This window comes from Capra hircus, chromosome 17 (genome assembly GCF_001704415.2).
Source record: "Capra hircus breed San Clemente chromosome 17, ASM170441v1, whole genome shotgun sequence".
NCBI classification, from domain to species: Eukaryota; Metazoa; Chordata; class Mammalia; order Artiodactyla; family Bovidae; genus Capra; species Capra hircus.
Genome location: NC_030824.1, coordinates 44332078 through 44337980, shown reverse-complemented (window position 1 = coordinate 44337980; position 5903 = coordinate 44332078). Strand labels below are relative to the sequence as shown.

Genomic DNA, 5903 nt, shown 5'->3' with positions numbered 1-5903 from the left:
TTTTCACACAGTGAAGCTATTACTTCACCAATGTTAAATTCACAGAGCAAGTAAAATTACTTTTACATTTTTGATTATACCAAGACAAGAGTGGTCTTGTGTAGAATTCATAGTCATCTTACCTCAAGCATAAAATGGATTCTAGCACACATATAATAAGTAATTCTAATTTTTCCCTCTATGTTATATTTATAAATTAGGGGGAAAATACCAATTTGATGGCATCAATACAATTTTTTATTTTCAATATAAAATTAGAAGAATATCTATTCCTCCATAAATATTCTAACTTTTTAACTTAATCATTAACATTAATGAAGTGACTACTTTTAATTCTGTATGAGGCATATATTATCTAATGTGTCTTACATTTCATAACATAACTGAATTTTAAAAGAGCATTTTATTTATTTATTTTTTCTGGATTTAAGACTTTTATTTTTTCACACCCAGGCAAGCCTCGGCGGTTCGCCCTTCCTGCCCTCAAGACCCCTACCCTTCACGAGGAGAAGACATGATTACTTTGACTCCAGGGCTCAGCGAGTGCCTAAGCTTTGGCAGCAGCCTTGTAATGGGTCAGAGTGGAGGCAGAAGGGTCCATGGCACTGGTCCACCTGGGAATCCAGTAATGGGGCAGCCAGTCGGCATGGCCCAGGTAGTTGTTTTCAAAGATCTGACAGCAGTAATAGCCTTCTTTTGTTTTGGGGGTATTGATGGGGAATTTCTGGGCTGTGCTTGCCAATGCTGCATCATCAACAGTATAGTCCTGTAAAATCCTAAACCAGGAATATTTAACTGAGGTAATTCCGTCACTGAGGCTTCTTTTGGTCGCCAGAGAATCTCTTTAGGTATCAGATTGGAGCCCTCAAATGTCTCTCTCAGCAGATGCTTTTCTATCCCATTCTTGGGAACTCTCATATCTGGTGCCAGAGAAATAGTAGGAAGAAAAGCAATGATCCAAGAAAGGGACTCTCAATTCAAAGCCATGGGCCGCAGTAGTTTGATCTGCTCAGAGAACATCAAACAAGTACAGTTCCCTTAGAAGCCGCTCACTCTCCTCCTCAGCTTTCTCTGGGGAAGGAGCCTTGTGAAAATATATATAACCCTGCGTAAGTTCATCTGAACTTTCTCTAGAGAAGATCACCACGCTATCTATGTTCTTCCTAATGTACTTAGAAATTAAGTACATACCTACTGAAGCACAGACTGCTGTAATATCATAAGTTTCCAAGGAAAATATGACTTCATCCAGGACCTGAATGAGTTAAAGAGGACTTCATGGTGTTCGCTCCCAGTATGATTTGCCACTTTTCTCAGTTCAGTTGCTCAGTCGTGTCTGACTCTCTGCGACCCCATGAATCACAGCCTCCCTGTCCATCACCAACTCTTGGAGTTCACTCAGACTCATGTCCATCGAGTCAGTGATGCCATCCAGCCATGTCATCCTCTGTCGTCCCCTTCTCCTCCTGCCTCCAATCCCTCCCAGCATCAGAGTCTTTTCCAATGAGTCAACTCTTTGCATGAGGTGGCCAAAGTACTGGAGTTTCAGCTTTAGCATCATTCCTTCCAAAGAAATCCCAGGGCTGATCTCCTTCAGAATGGACTGGTTGGATCTCCTTGCAGTCCAAGGGACTCTCAAGAGTCTTCTCCAACACCACAGTTCAAACACATCAATTCTTCGGTGCTCAGCCTTCTTCACAGTCCAACTTTCACATCCATACATGACCGCAGGAAAAACCATAGCCTTGACTAGATGGACCTTAGTCAGCAAAGTAATGTCTCTGCTTTTGAATATACTATCTAGGTTGGTCATCACTTTTCTTCCAAGGAGTAAGTGTCTTTTAATTTCATGGCTGCAGTCACCATCTGCAGTGATTTTGGATCCCCAAAAAATAAAGTTTGACACTATTTCTACTGTTTGCCCATCTATTTCCCATGAAGTGATGGGAACAGATGCCATGATCTTTGTCTTCTGAATGTTGAGCTTTAAGCCAAATTTTTCACTGTCAACTTTCATTTTCATCCAGAGGCTTTTTAGTTCCTCTTCACTTTCTGCCATAAGGGTGATGTCATCTGCATATCTGAGGTTATTGATATTTCTCCCGGCAATCTTGATTCCAGCTTATGTTTCTTCCAGTCCAGCGTTTCTCATGATGTACTCTGCATAGAAGTTAAATAAGCAGGGTGACAATATACAGCCTTGACGTACTCCTTTTCCTATTTGGAATCAGTCTGTTGTCCCATGTCCAGTTCTAACTGTTGCTTCCTGACGTGCATACAGATTTTTCAAGAGGCAGGTCAGGTGGTCTGGTATTCCCATCTCTCTCAGAATTTAGTAAATCAGGACTGTCCTCCATGCCAATCGCAAATATCTGGAGAGGGTACTGTACTTGGGCCTCTTTTAGGTGCTTCAACAGAGTGGCAGCAAGCAAACTGGAATCCAAGCCACCTGATAAAAGGCAGCAATCCTTCTGTCCATCATCAAACATTTCTTAATGGCATTGTCAAAAAGAATCCAGAGGTTGCTCTTCAGTTTCTATCTCAAAACCTGGGAAGAGTTTCTCCACACTGTCATACAGGGCATACAGAGGCTCATCTCTACAGTGATGGTATTTCACCATTTCCACCAATGCTAATTTGCCATTTGGCTTTAAGTCCAAAACTTCATAATGTCCTGGCAAAAAAAAGGCTCCACTTTTATAAAAGGAGTCATGGAGTGCTTCAAGTTAACAAGTCCTTTAGCTTCTGAACACACGGCCAAAAATCCATCTTCTGTCATGGCTTTAAACAAAGGTCTCACTCCATAGGTATCTCTGCCCAAGAACACTTTCTTATTGTCAGTATCCAGTAAAATAAATGCAAATACTCCATCCAACATACAAACTGTTTGTTCCATTCCTCCTTTGTCATAAAGATGAAGGATTATTTCACCATCCACTTTGGTCTGGTATTCAAATTCAAAATGGTGTTGCAGCTTCTTGTGGTTGTAGATTTCACCGTTGTAACAGAGCCACAAGTAAGGATATTTCTTCACTCGAATTGGCTGCATTCCAAACAGCTGGTCAACTACTGCCAACCGGTGAAATCCAAAGCAGCAATTGGTGTACCCATTAACATTTTCAAAATGGAATGCATCCAGACCCCTGTGTGCAATCTTCATAGCACTCAGACACTGAACAGAAAGGCAGTCATTGCTGCCAAAGAGCGCCCAAATGCCACACATGGTGCAATGAAGCTCCAAGATCTCTGGGCTCCAGTGGGGTGAGTGGCCCAGAGCAGCCCAGCTGCGGCTTGCAGGGTCTAAAAGAACATTTTCTTCTATCACCTTCTTTATAACTTCTCTAAAGTGTCTGATAATTTAATGTCTTTATTTTAAAACCTCCCTTGGAATTTTTGGTAGACTAAACTATTTTATTTTAACAATGTTTCCTCTGTATTTAGCACTGTGCCTGCATATACTACATATTTTATCAAATGTATATTGCATTACTAGATGAATGAGTGATAAATTGAATTGTAGGTTGACATACGGTTAATCAAGGTATGATTGAAAAACTGATTCTCCATATTTATAAGTTTTCCAAGATTTCTCTTTACTTTGTAAACTGAGTCAGTCTATTTCACCTAAGGATATTTTCTACCTCTCTCCTTTTCCTTGGTGTTTATAATAGCAAGAACAATTTTCAATTTACCTTATGACTTCCTCTCTGCAGATGAATTATTTAAATATTAACTCTATGACACCATATGCTGTAGAGTATAAAAAACACTGCAATTTAAGAGTGATCCACTGAGTAGCAGCTGCTCAGTTCAGTTCAGTTCAGTTCAGTCGCTCAGTCGTGTCCAACTCTTTGCGACCCCATGAATCGCAGCACGCCAGGCCTCCCTGTCCATCACCAACTCCTGGAGTTCACTCAAACTCACGTCCATCAAGTCCGTGATGCCTTCCAGCCATCTCATCCTCTGTCATCTCCTTCGTGCTAGAATAGAGAATTGTAAAGAGGGTTAGGAATTCGGGGACCATAGCCTAAGATAGAGGCTTTGGATGAATTAAATCCAGGAATCTTGACATCCTATAAGAAAGAGAAAGAACATTACCCTTTGAATGTAGTATATGATATTTTCTTATGGAAAGTGAAAGTGCTTTGCTGTTGCATTTTGTTTACTTTTCCCATTAGAAGACTCTCTAATTTCTGAAATTTGTAAACTTAACTGACAGTTTATATAAATTTTATATAACTTTTTATGTTTATATAACTGACAGTTTGTATAAAATTGTATAAACTGAACTGAGAGTAAACACTTTCATTTCTTTTAAAATCTGATAATTGTGAGTTAGAATTTTCTAATTTCTTTGTAAGCAAAAATAATATAAAAAGCTAAACTGAACTTAATTCACGGTTCAGACTTTGATGCCAAAGTGCTTATCATCCAACGCTTTTAATATAAAGCTATTGTTTTATTATCACATATTTTGTTTTACTTTTTTGAAGGTTGTATAACTTTTAAAATTTACTATAATTTTATGGTCCATGTGTTCTGAACTGTTATGAAATAAATCTCAGATGCCACATATTTTGTAAAAACTCTTCAGGGTACTAAAGGCTCACATATTTGCCAAAATGCTTCCTATGTGCTGAATGCCTTATCTGTCAATACAGAAGATTCAGCTAAAGATCATAATTCCCTAGTCATCCCTGTGTCTGTTTGGCTTTGAATCCCTTTTTTTGTGATTTTGATACTCCTTAGTGAGATACTGGAGAAGGCAATGGCAACCCACTCCAGTACTCTTGCCTGGAAAATCCCATGGACGGAGGAGCCTGGTAGGCTGCAGTCCATGGGGTCACTAAGAGTTGGAAATGACTCAGAGACTTCACTTTTACTTTTCACTTTCATGTGTTGGAGAAGGAAATGGCAACCCACTCCAGTGTTCTTGCCTGGAGAATCCCAGGGATGGTGGACCCTGGTGGGCTGCCGTCTACAGTGTCACACAGAGTTGGACACGATTGAAGCGACGCAGCAGCAGCAGCAGCAGCAGCAGCAGCAGCAGCAGCAGCAGCAGCAGCAGCAGCAGCAGCAGTGAGATACTAGGTACATAGCTTGTACATGATATATGCTCCATAATGATTCAATCATTCTATCTATTATTAGTCTAAAATAACATTTGTGCCCCTATTATCCTTTCTAAAGATAGGGTATTAAACTCCCATATTACTCACCTGTCGTTAATGACATACAGAATGGGCAGGGAGTATTGTTTGCATGTTATATTCTAAGCCAGACTCAGGTAGCTCAGATAGTGACTCAGACATTTGGCATGGTCTTTTTACCTCTTTGGTCTTGCAGTAATTTCCCCCTATTTGTGCAAAAACAAACAAAAAAATATGTTGGACTAAATCATTCTTAGCAAAAATATATATAAAAAAAAGTTTGTTATGTTTCTGTGAAATAGTAATAGGAATTATGCAAAAATTTGAAAAGGCAATGCTTTAGCAATCATTATTGTAAAACACTGGATTGAACTAATATAGGCAGAGTTCTTAGTTGTAACAGTCTACAATATGGAAGGATAAAAGGCTACTTGGAGAAGGTCTGATGTGACTTAGTGTATAACTGGGGCTTACCTTATGGATAGCTTCAACTGCCAGCCTTATGAATGAGGCCATGTCGGATTTTCTGACCCATCCAATAAGCTACAGGAGAAGAAACAAGAAGAAAAAGCAAAGAACTAAATCACAAATCATGAAAAAAATAAAATGCTGACTTAAAGTATTAAATTTTTTGTTGCATAATAGACAAATGAAGACAGAATTCTTACTAAAAGCTAAAGAATGTTCTAAGTGTCCTACACATATAAACTTAGTTGCTTCCTACAATAATCCTCAATGGAAGTACTATTTTTA

The 5903-nt window shown here is 39.2% G+C and overlaps 1 pseudogene across 1 annotated transcript; it reads right to left on the bottom strand.

Moving 5' to 3' along the window:
* Positions 548 to 3292, bottom strand: LOC102171361 (annotated as a pseudogene). Its single transcript, XR_001919391.1, has 2 exons — positions 2329 to 3292; positions 548 to 1315 (listed from the first exon to the last, which is right to left on the bottom strand). The product of XR_001919391.1 is annotated as an asparagine synthetase [glutamine-hydrolyzing]-like (transcript).